We start from the raw sequence: 12,696 nt of genomic DNA on the forward strand, positions 1-12,696 counted from the left end.
TGAAAAGTTTAAAATTAAGTTTAAGTTAAGATTAAAATTAAGGGACAAAACAGGCACATTTTGAGTGTCCTCAGGCAAACTGCCAGTGCCACACTTGGCACTGATGGCAGCTAGGAGTGTGTATATTGACAAACTAATGTGTGTCCGTATATATTATTTTATGCTGTGATGTCACATTATTATCATTGTCATCATGTATATTTTAAAATGTGAAACTTTTCTAGCTCCCTGATTCTTACTTTCTAATTTTCTACCTGTTGAAGCTATAGTCAGGTCCAAAGGTAAAAATACTTATGGACAAATCACAGTAATCTATTGGATGTATATGTTCCAATGAGCACAGCATCTCTACCAAGTGAAATCCAGGGGGGTGGCACAGATCATGACGGAAGTAACTCTTCTGCACCATCTTCTGAGTTCACATATCTATCACATATCTAGATCTATCACTCACTTTGTCCATTTAATATGAGGAAAAAAGGTAAATCAGAAATCCAGTTTGAAAATCACTTTTGCTTAGTATTACAATTCCAAATGGTGGTTATTTATTTCACATTAGAATACTTAAAGTTGCGTATTTGGCATGAAACTTTTTTCATTTTGCCATGAAAAAGGTAGTCAGTTACTGGTCCTTTCCTGCAGTAATCACATAAATCTGTCAAACATTCATTTGTTAAAAATTGAGTCACATATAGTTTTATTTAGTTAGAGTTGGCGTGTCAGTGTCTTTTCTAAAGCTGTGCGGCTGGCTGCAAATGTTGAAGTGTGTTTTCTGCTTGACTGGAAAACGTGATATGTCTAGATAGCAGCAGGAAACACACACACACTCACACACAGAAATACGTGAGTCACTGACGAGGAGAGTTGGAAGTTACAGGGAACTGATCTGACTTACGATGCAGTTCCCCACAAGAAAGCTTTTTCCTTTTCTCTGCGGCATCAGTGGTGGGAGAAAGAGGGGGTGAGATGGAACCACTGATGGCCACTGTATGAGCCATGTCAGCTGTACAGCTGTGGTTGCGTGTGTGTGTGGTGTAGGGAAGCCCCTAAGGGAGTGGGTTGTACATCACCTCAGTGCCGGTGAGTCAGCAGCATCACTGATAGGAAACCAATAGACCACAGAGGGGATTTCCTCCCTCTTGATGTATGCATCACACCTTCATTAAAACTGATAATGGTAACAAATTGATATAGAAAGAGCCACAAAGGACGTGAGTCAGATTCTGATTCTTCGTGAACATTTATGCATAAGTTTTCATTTGAGCAAACAGAAGGACTGTGCAAGAAGTGTCAGCTGGAGAGGATGGAGGAGCCTTCATCACATCTATGCAATGAAAGCTGATGAGACAGAAGGATTTCTACACCTAAAACTCTCTTAGTACAGCTCTGAGATCGGGACAGCCTGAAATGTAAATGTCAGTACCAGCCTAAAATGTCCTGGCATGGCTCAGGCTCCACTTTCAGGAAGGTAAACAGACTCAAAGAATAAGGAGTGTAGCTATAAATATACACTTGAAGCATGAAATATATATTCTGTACATTTTTTTAGTTCATTAACAAGTTTTTCATCATTTTTCTGAGGTGTGATGTGGCCTGACTGGCAGATGTAGACAGACCCAAACTGCAGTGTTCAGCTGCATCCGCTACCTCTGCTGTGGTTTGAGTACCAGGTTTATGCTTATTTCCTGGCTCAGACAAGGCATTGTTAAGACCACACGTTTTGTTAGGCTGATGCTAGCTGTCAACACATGAACACTGACCTTTGACCTCTGAGTCCTGGCTGACAGACACGGAAAGCAGAAGCTAACACGTGAGCTGGAGTAAATACTTTCTCTTATAAAACACCACAAATATTAGCCAATCTGAAAGAACACAGAAGTATTTGGAGAGTAGTGTGAGCAGCAGTGCTGATGGCACCCTGTGCATTTGCATTTTAAGTATTAATTCCTATGAGGAAAAAAAAAAAAACCATGTAAAGCAAAAAATAGAAATAACATTTTGAATTCTCAGTGTCTGATTTTGCAGGCAGTCACCAGCAGGAAGGCAACACACTCAGAGTAGAAATGATTCTAAACCTAAAGGTAGAGCGAGCAGATGACATGACATAAAGGAGGCACAAGAAGATACAGGTAGATGTGTTCTGATACAAAATCTGTGTAACAGGAAGTTGTGGCCGTTATCTGCAACGAGTTAGGTTCAATTTCCAGTTCATACCAGGATTTCTGTTCTGATGAAGCTTTATTCTGATAAAAATGTGTATCTTCAGAATTTCTGATGCAACCACAACCAAGTCCTCCCTATCCTTGACCAAACTGTCACTTGCTGTTCCCTTCGAGCAAAAAAAAAAAAAAAAAAAAAAGAAAGTAATGCTGTTTCAGCATCACGCTGTTGCCTGTGTGTTCACAGCATATAGTCAACATTATTAGACTCTTATTTTGCTATGAAAGACTGTTAGCAGGCAGTAAACAGGCCTGATTAGGGCTGATGCTGATCTCAGATGCCCTCAGAGGGTCAGTTCACACACATGAAACATGTTTTCTTCCTCTCCTCCACTGGAGTCCAGCCATGCATGTAGGTTTGGTTTTATTTGTCCGCGTTTTGAACATCTGTTTCTTGTGCCTAAATTCCAAAACAATGGAAGAGAATGCATGAAAAGTTCCATTTGAAAAACAATGTCCCAGTTACTGTGACGATAATCCACAGAGCACGGTGTCAACAGTTTTCAGAGGGAGCACTTCAGCAGAAGGAAGTTCTGCTCACAGCGAGGTCTGTGGATTATCTAGAAAAACAAGATGTTTCAGATGTCAGCTGTTAGTTTTACATGCTTAACACCACCAGCAGTCATTTCACCTGCTGGGGTGGAGGCAGACACCTCAAAACCTCATCAGATAAGACTACCTGCACACCTCTGTAACACTGGACGTTTAGTCAGGGAATACTGTATGTCTTCTGGTGATTTAAGCAAAGTGATCCTTTAATGATTTGGCAACTGTATAATGAGAGGCAGTGGAGTAGGATGGGGAGGATGTATGGGTTATGGGCACAAAGTTAACTAAAGATTGACACTGAGGACGTGGTGGGTTGGGTAGTTTGTTGACAGGAAAACACCTCCATGGAAATTACAGTGTGGGGACAGTTCATTATGTGTTTCTGAGAAGCGGCTCCTGGGACAGACCTGCCGTCTGTGGGCTCCACTCTAACTCATGACGTGCTCACTGTACTTGCTGACAGAAGGCATCGAGGCTGGGGCAACAGTAAAATTCCAACACTTCCTCTCTCCACAGGACATCTTTGGGAAAGAAACAGGCTGGACTGCAATAGCCATTGGAATTCTACTTGGGATGTGCTGTTTAGTTTGCACACTAATTGGTTTTGCTATACTTGTGAGGACTTTGCACTGACTTGCAATGATTCCAAAGATAGGCTGAACTTTATGCAATCTTCCAATAGTGTACTCTTGGCCAGGAGACACAAAGCAACATCAGCATTCATTTGAAGTCATGTTTTGGCCACCTGGTGATGGTCGTAAGTCCAGTGTTCATTCCTAATGCTAAATGCTTAACTGTTCACCAGGTAGTCACTAACTTTGTCTTTCTATAGTTTTGTGCTGGGAATGTAGCGTACTAAACAAATACGAGACACATCAGGTTCTACAGATTGCTTGCTGAAAACAGCTGCCTGCTGCTGTCTGAAATGACGCTGGTGAGAGTAGTGAGACTGAACCAACAGTTAGCCTGTGGTTTGGAAAACCGAAACATCAAGCTCAGAGATGCATAAAGCCTCCATAGAGCTGAGAGCAGCTGCAACTGCAAACAGCTGATGGTACTTTTAAACTAGACTGAATATTTGAGTTTGTGAGCAATGAATGTGTGTATAAATTCTAATTAATTAAAATTATACAAGCTAGTTAGTGCTGTCACAGTACAGATAGTACTGGTCAAACAATTTTTTTTTAGCTGTAGAGGACTTAATTGCCACTGGGCTTCATGGCTGCAACATACACTAAATGCCTTGATTGCTGCTCAACAAGAAAAGGTTGGAGGCCTCGCTCCACTCGCTCCACTCGTCCCCCACAGCCTTGCTCACTCAACTGTGTGCCTGAGGCAGTTGGTTTCAGTCCGTTGGGGTTATCAGAAACTAAACCAAAATATCTCAGTAATGACTGTTGTCATTTATTGTTCACCAATGTCTCAACAAAGACTAAAGACCTGCCATTCTGAAAGCTGCCAACCAATCAAGAATGAAAAATGACACCATGTGACAGCATGTTCATGCTGAACTTGCTAAATTAGCATATTGGCTAGTTATTAACTGTCTCCTAAGGTAAATGACAAACTGTGATGCTAAAGAGTGACATAAAACACAGCAAGGGTTTTTGGGTGGCGGCCATGGCTAAACACATGTTTACTGATTCACATTAACTTCATTTTACCTCTTTCACAAACACACACACAACAATGTTTATCAGCTATCTCAGGTGTCTAGGCGCGTTACAGGCTGGTGAACAAAATAAAGACAACTCTCTTGGCTTGTTTGCTGGTAGATTTCCATTGTAAATGCAAGGCCTGTGTTGACAGAACAAAATATCCCCGTGTCTCTGCATTAGTTGCTGTTATTTTAGCTGTTTGTGCCAAGCCATCTGCCTCCTGGCTGTGAAAATATCCAGTATGTATGATGGGCTACTACACCCTCTGGCACATAAAGACACCCTGAATTAAGTATCACCAAGGTGACGACAGAGTGTTACCATGATGCTCTTGTTTAAGGATGAAGCAGCAGGTTTATGAGGTGGGTGGTTTCTGTGGTTGAGTACATGGCTCAGTCCACCTGAACTGCGTGAGTGTGTGTGAGTGTGTGTGAGTGTTCCATCCTGTTGTGCAGCTGCAGTTCTGCCACCTGCTCCTCGGCTCTGTGCCACCTGAGAAGTGACTCAGTGTGTCCAGGTCACGGATGGGTAAGCAGCCCTGGCCATTAACACATTAAACACACACTGAGACACACACACATGCTAACACAATTGATTTGCATGTACCTGGATGCACATATTGTACCCATGCAAGCAAACACACACACACACACACACACACACACACACACACACACACACACACACACACACACACACACACACACACGAGTGCCATTAAAGGTTCCACTACATTTGCTGACGAAAACATGCTAATCTGTTCAGAATGACTCAGTCGGAGGGTTAAAAGCCCTGCACTTCCTCTGACATCATTCAGTCGTTGCTGGTTAACATCACTTCCCCACGCCTTCTCCAAATGCTCGTTGTTACACGATCAAACCTCATCCGAAGGTCAAATTCTGTTCCATGACTGTACTTTCATGATGCTTTTGTTAGCACTTCAAACGAAAATGTTTTCCCTTCTTCCTCTCCTCAACATTGATTTATGTCACCCTGCAGAGTCCCTTCCAACATAATTTATCATGTGCATAAATGAATAATAAAACTAAGTTTTGGGCTTGACTCCACTGTGCAAAGACAGACCTGACCGTTCTGGAGCAAATCCCCATCTGTCTGCTGAGTGAGGTCACTGACAGAGAGATGATTTTCTACTGAACTACAGTAATCCAGAGAGGGAGAGAGAAATTCAATGGCTGGGGATATGATTGAGAAAGACAGCACGTGACAGAGAGAACAGCATTTGCAGGGGATGAATTTTGTGGTATGATTGACTGAAAGTTTTAGAGAACGTGACATGACAGAGATGGCAAAGCTTTTAATGGTCTCAGAGCGTTCAGAGGAGTCTGTCTGTATGTTGCTGTATTTACTACAGTAACCCCCAAACAACTAGTTTTTCCAGTAACCTCACTCTGCCTGGATGGCACAGAGGCATCTGTCACCACAAAAGATGGACTCACTCACTTCAGGTTATTTTTTGGTTTTAAGTGGTGTCATTATAAGGTGTTTTAACCAGCAGTTAAACCAAATTGAAGCAGACTCAAACTGAAGCAAAAAAGGGCAAATGCAACAATTTGACAACCTTATTAAGTTATCAATACATATGAATAAAATGTAGAATGGAGGAGAAAATAATAGAACAGGAAGTTTTGTTACTTTCTATCACCACAATAAACCTAGTGGAGACAAGACTTTGGTGTTATTAGAGACAGGCAGAGCACCTCATGATGGGCCTTGTTGTGAGCTGACCCAGATGCTACAACAGTTTTCAGACATGTTTGATTTCATCGTAGCCAAAGCACAGATGTGCTTATAGCCAGAGCACCTTGGAATCTGAGACAGGAGATAAGCGTTTGTCAAATATTGCTCCAGCTGAGGATCTCTACAATTGGAAGAAACTTCATGTGGGATCATTGTGTGGTTTGTTCACTCCCATGTCAACATGACAACAGTCTGAGCTGTACGTCAGTCCTGACATTTGAAAAGCCCTGTTGTCTGCACTTGGCTATTATGTACATAACACACCAGTGATTTAGCTACCTCCAGTCCATGAAAGCTTGCTCTTCTAAATTCTCTGTGTGTAGAAAGGATTGGTTGTAAAAGAGTGAGAAGAAGCGGGTTCTCAGCAGTGACAGCTGCCAGCCTGGAAACTACTATTTATGGTCCTGAAGCACCCATTTCATTTAGTGATGGTGATAGTGCATGAGTTTGTGCTCGCTTACTGAATGGAAGACTGCGTAGCAGCACTGTGTTTGGTGCTGCAACCAATGACATTTAGTATGCTAGCATGTGCTGCGACAGTCAATGCATTTGCATCAGTTACAGCTTTCAGCCACAGGTGGCAGTAGTGTGAGGTGACGCTTATTCTCTTTCATTACCGCCATTTTTCTTGAACCTCAACAAAGTCACTTTAGCAACCTAAACTAAACCAAACCTTACTCACAGAAAATGATCAAATGAACAATTTTTGTCAGTGCCTAGGTGTTGGGAGAATGTCTTCCTGCTGAAGCGGGCATCAGATGAGAAAGTACTCCTCTTTTGGCCTTCCACATTAACCCATAAACTACCAATTTCGTTGTTTAGGTGGGGTGACTTGGCAATGCAGTGCAGAAACACCACAGTTGAATAAAACCCCAAACACCCCAGTTGAATCCAGACTTTAGAGAGGCTCCCCGGACTCATCACCACATCACTGTCCCTTCACTCTCAGAGCTACAGGCTGTTCCTTTCTTGCTCTTCAGGTAAACAGTTCAGCTAATACAGGTGCCAGTCACGATTAGCTGATGCAGGGCCAAATAAAATAAGGTTGTGAGTAATTTTGTAAACAGAGCTGCTCTGGTTCAGCAGGCTATACTTTGTTGAATTCAGCTGCTCAACAATTTAACAAAACAAATGTATTGAAATGACACGCAAGGAATAGAGAGGATGACGGAGTTTTGATGACAATGATTGCAAAAATAATCGTAAAAATAAAACCATGTATGTCCACAGACACAGTTTGAGTTATCAATGTCACAGCTCTCATTAAGGGAATGAATAAGAAGCTAATCCTCAGAGAGAAAAGAAGTCATTGTGATGTGCTGACATCTAACAAACTGTGGTTAGTTTCAGAAATTCTCTGCGACTGATGGAAACAGTGTGGTGGTTTTTTTGTGACACTTCCTGTGACAAACTTTTGGACGAGTAACTGTTGTGGTTGTGATGTAAGTGCTAAATGTCTTGTGGTGATGCTATACTACTTGTGCTGGGGTTGTACACAGTAAGCGTTGTGTCAAAGAACTGCAGACATGTTTCCCTAAACAGAATAGGAAACCGTGTTCACAGAAACTATTAACACACTCATGCAGCACCCGAGAAAAACTGTTAAAAGCTGGAAGCTGAAACCTGTCGCTGACATACAGAAACTTGAATAAGGCTGGGGAATCTTTTTCTATCAATGGCTGCTTGGATTTTTAGAACTTCCTTGGAGGACCTGACTAAATTATTGAACACACACGTCACGCTAACCTCCAGAACCTCAGATAGAGATTTTTTCACCTTGTGGTAAATTGTGCACCAAAATGAGACGACGCAGCTATTCCCTGATTTCCTTTTGCAACATATCAATTCAACATCCAGAAAGTGGGATGTAATATCATTTATATAGTATAAAGTTAAACGCACACAGAAGGAAATTAAGAGTGTGTGATTATTCTAAGCCATCGTAGAGGACACACCTGTATCCACACCTGTGTGTCCTGAATTAGACAGTGAACTATTTGAAATGGGATGAAGTGAAACTGTTTCATGAAGTTCTACATGAGGAGAATTAAACCTGAGTTTTAACCCCCACAATCTTTTCATGAAGAGATTCTACATTACTTCTCCTTTGTTGACAAAGTAGTAATGCATTGCAACCCACTACTGTTTGCAGTAACTAGTAACTTACTTTTTACTTCGGAACATATGTCATTCATACCTTTGTTACAACTCGGCAAGGACTGATTGTGAGGAAGGAGACCGTGTCAGAAGCACCTGTACCGCAGACGCCATGTTGCCAACTGCCTGGAAGAACAAGAGGCAGCTTCCAGCCACAATCCCTGGTCACATCTGGCCACATGTTATATATGGAAATCTAAAAAAAGACAACAGTTACATGATGAACTTCTCGCTGTGTCTCCCGAAAACACTGAGATCATCGCTTCACTCATCAAGCACTTTGAAGTACGCTGCACAAACTGTTGAGAATGTATTTAGCTCGTTAAAGTTAGCCATGTTAATCTTTCGTGTGTAACGAAAATCTTTGTTGTTATGATAGTGACATCAGCTTATCTTAAAGCTAGGATCTGAAAGCAGTTACTCAAACATTATGCCCACTTCAACATCACAGCCCAGTCTCATGAAAAATACGTGCGTAAGAAGGTGCAGTACCAGCAGGGGGCGGTAATTCTGGTAGCAAAAGACAATGGAGCATTAAGAAAACACATGACTTTCATACAGACAGTGTTAGCATTGGTTACACACAGGGATGTATGCTTTTAGAAGGCGTAAAGTCTTCTGTTGTATAGTGGTTGGCATGGAGCATCAGTCTGAAACGTGGGATGACTTGGAGGATGAGGAGGAGTAAATTATACCTGCTGCTTTGTGACGGCAACCCGCTCTCTGTAACAGTCTACAAATTAATGTCAACATAGCATTACACTATACTATAGGCTAACAAAGCTGGTAACGTTACTAAGTGTGACATTAGATGGCAAGATGTACCAAGTGGGTGCTTTACATAAAAAAGACAGAATGGACGTAAAAACAGATAAAAATGAATGTAACTCATTTATCATTTATTTAGTACGTATTGTGGACTTTGCACACTTACTTGAGGGAGAGCTTGTATACAGCTGGTGGAACAGGCCGCTGGTACGTCTTTGCTTTGACTTGAGTCGGTTTCTCAAATGGTCTTCTTCACTTCTACTCGAGTCATTTTTTTCTGGGAGTAATTGTACTTTTGAGTGCACATTTTCAGTACTGCGCCCACCACTGCCCCTTCAACAGCTACTACAGCGCTGCCTCAGCCTGACATCTGCTTTGCATGAGGATGAATGTAAGATGAGGCTTTTTCAATTTCAGTGGAGAAACCAGGTCAGTGCAGCAGCAGAACCACGTAAGTTCAGCAGGGAAAAGAGAAAATGGAAAACAACAATGGGAGTACAGACTATACTTCTTTTTTGAGTCCATAATTTCTGATTTAAATTACAATTTCAGCAGGTTGATCGAGGTAAAGTTCTGCTCTGGTTGCTTGTGTTTTGGCAACATTTATAATTTTGAGAAGTTTGCAGAAAAAAAAACTTGACAAAATAACAAGCTCTGCCCAGAACTACTCTGAACTCCAATTAAATGTACAGGTCTCCATCACAGACGTGTCCTCACAGTGCACAGTGCTGAGCTGGAGATAGATGAGTGACATACTGATGAATGTGAGCTATGTCTAATGAACAGCCCTGAGATGTGTAATCCCGTGTTTACTCATGTCTGCCAACACCCCGCGGCTCCCATTATCTTGTGTCTTTTGTTTAAAACTGCAATATGTAGAACTACAGTGAAAGTTAATATTGGCTTTCTGTAACTGCAGTGTGTGTTTGGTGCAGACAGAGCAACACCGAGAGAAGCAGGCAACAGCATAAAAAAACCCTCATACATGATGCCATGATCAGTGTTCACGATGTGCCTGAAAGTTAAGCTTATCAGGGGCTTGTGTGTGTTACTGCGTTCACAGCTATCTTTGTCACAGGAAGCACCTGTTCACTTTCCCTCTGACTATCTGACGCCTTGTCCACACAGGTAGTTTATGAAACATGGTTTTGTCCACGTGTGTTGGCCACACAAACAGTTTCAGGTGACTGAAAAAGGAAGCTTTTGCAAAACTCCTTCAAGGGAGAAGGTGTTTAGAAACTTCATCTGCAGTGTTGAATTGCAGACAAGGAAAAGAGAGCTTTTGGCTTATGACAACTGAGTGTGCACCATTATCTCCTTTGTTAACACAGCATGCAATGGCGAGCTGAACTAGCAAATTTTGCTAGTTTTGGAGACCCAGGTGCAAATTTATGAATCCTACTATGGCAAAAGCAGGTCATGCCTATGCTATAGCAGGTAAAAAATGCCTGTGCTGCGTGTGGACAAGCCGTCAGACACACACACGTGAGAAATGCTCCAAGGTTCCAATTGTTTCACAGGTGAAAGTTTAGTTTCTTTCAAACGCACACACAACATTGCTGTGAGCTGAGAGAATGAAACTGCACAGTAAAGCGAAGCACTGGCAGGTGCGCAAGCTGAATATTTGACACTGAATCAACCCGGGCAGTCTTTATCGAGGTTCCACTGGACGCACATATGTCAAACAAATCAGCACGGAGGATCATGAAGGATGTAATTTTCTGCACAGGAACAATAGTGATGAAGCTTCAGGCCTAAATAAACGGCAAATAATCTCTAGTGTCTGCCTTAAAATACAGATGTTTTTCACATTTGCGCGATGAGTTTTGAAATATTGTTGATGTTGAGTGTAGTTTTGGCACGTAAGTCTGTTCAGACCTCACTGATGACTTATCAACAGCCAGCCTGAACCAGAGAATTCCTCAACTCAGACAGGTTGATATCTTTTCAGGCAGCAGGCTGGAAACAGTTTTAAGATAAATAATTGATTTGGTGAACAGTTCTATGAGCACTTCTATGGGAACAGCAACAATGCACATTTCGTGATGGCGAAGACGGCTCTGGATCTGACTTGCACATGACCCTGGTGTGTTGGACTCAAACAAAGAGAGCTTGGGACTTAACTGAAGCCAGACCAAAGGAGTATGGCTAATTTCAGCTGTCATTATCTTTGCCTCAGCTTGTCCTAAACACAACTTAAGCAGAGGGACAAATTAAAAAGAAACAAATCTGAAATTACTGAAACATGTAGCGTTTATGAAATGAAGAAAACTGACGAGACTGAGAGTCTGCAGCCACGTCGCAGTTCTGTGAGGCTGTTCTTAGGCACAGAAGTGCTCTGAGCTCTAAATGCTAACAGCTGCAGGCCAGCATGCTCATGATGACAAAGGTCACATGATGTTTTTTTGATTAGTGATAGCACGTAATATTTAGCAGTTTCACAATCTTTGTTAAGCATGTTAGCATGCAATATAGCACTGAAGGCAAAGTGTCAGTAGTTTTGCAGATATATCTATTTTTTGTTCACACTGGTAGCTGTGTATAGAGGATGATCCAGAAAAAATATTATAGTTACTAAATGTAATCCTAAACTATAGACTCTTTATTAAGCTTTGGTGCCGTTCCATTCTTCTTCTTGTAGCTGACTGATGATGACTGATGCACAGTTTCATCCTCAGCTAACTGAACTTACCTGGATGATGTCAGGACGTCCTTTTTGGTTAATCATGGGAGAAGCGGTTTTTTTTTTTTGTTTTTTTTTGTTTTTGTCAATCCTCCCTGAATAATACTGTATGCTTATGATGCCATTTATTGTTGCCTTGTTTTCTGCTGGCATTTGGAGAAAATGCCACTTGACAGAAAGCAGTTAATGATGGCTAAAATGTTTGGACCTACTGTCTGAAATGCAGCATGTAATAGCCAGGTGGGACAGAGAGATTTCACTGATGCTGACGGTGGGCAGGAGTCAACAATATCTGGAAATGTGCTGTTTATCTGTGGGTTTGTATCTGACAGGATCTGCAGAATCTTAAATATCTGTGCAAGAGCCAGTAAAAATACCGACACGCTCCACTGGGGGGATGTGCATTAACAGCTTGTCTCAAACGAAGAACACCGGGGAGCAAATCAGGAGTGGAGCCTGATGATCAGAGGCAACAGGCAAAATCAACCAAACTGAGGAAGAGGAAGGGATTGAGGAAGAAGTTTGAAGTGTATTGAGATGGTTTCTGTGTGGACGGTGAATAGATTTTGGTATGACACACTGATCCGGACAGAGATGACAGAGTTAGTGATGCCATTGTGAGGAAAGCACCACCCACAGGCATCTATGTTTTTCATTTAAGTTCTTATGGTTAACACGCTCTGGCAGAACAAACACACACCTGTTCACACACGCTGACGGGATGTCAGAATCGGGACAGAACTACCCGTCCAAATATTTGCCTTCATTAATGAGGACGTCAAGACCAAACAGACATCAAATACAGTTATTTATTCACCTCCACCAGTCTGTACTTAAATGGTCAAACAGACTACACCCTACATCCATCACATTCAAGATAAAACACCCTCACCAACAACATTAA

The sequence above is a fragment of the Chaetodon auriga genome, chromosome 13 (genome assembly GCF_051107435.1).
Source record: "Chaetodon auriga isolate fChaAug3 chromosome 13, fChaAug3.hap1, whole genome shotgun sequence".
NCBI classification, from domain to species: Eukaryota; Metazoa; Chordata; class Actinopteri; order Chaetodontiformes; family Chaetodontidae; genus Chaetodon; species Chaetodon auriga.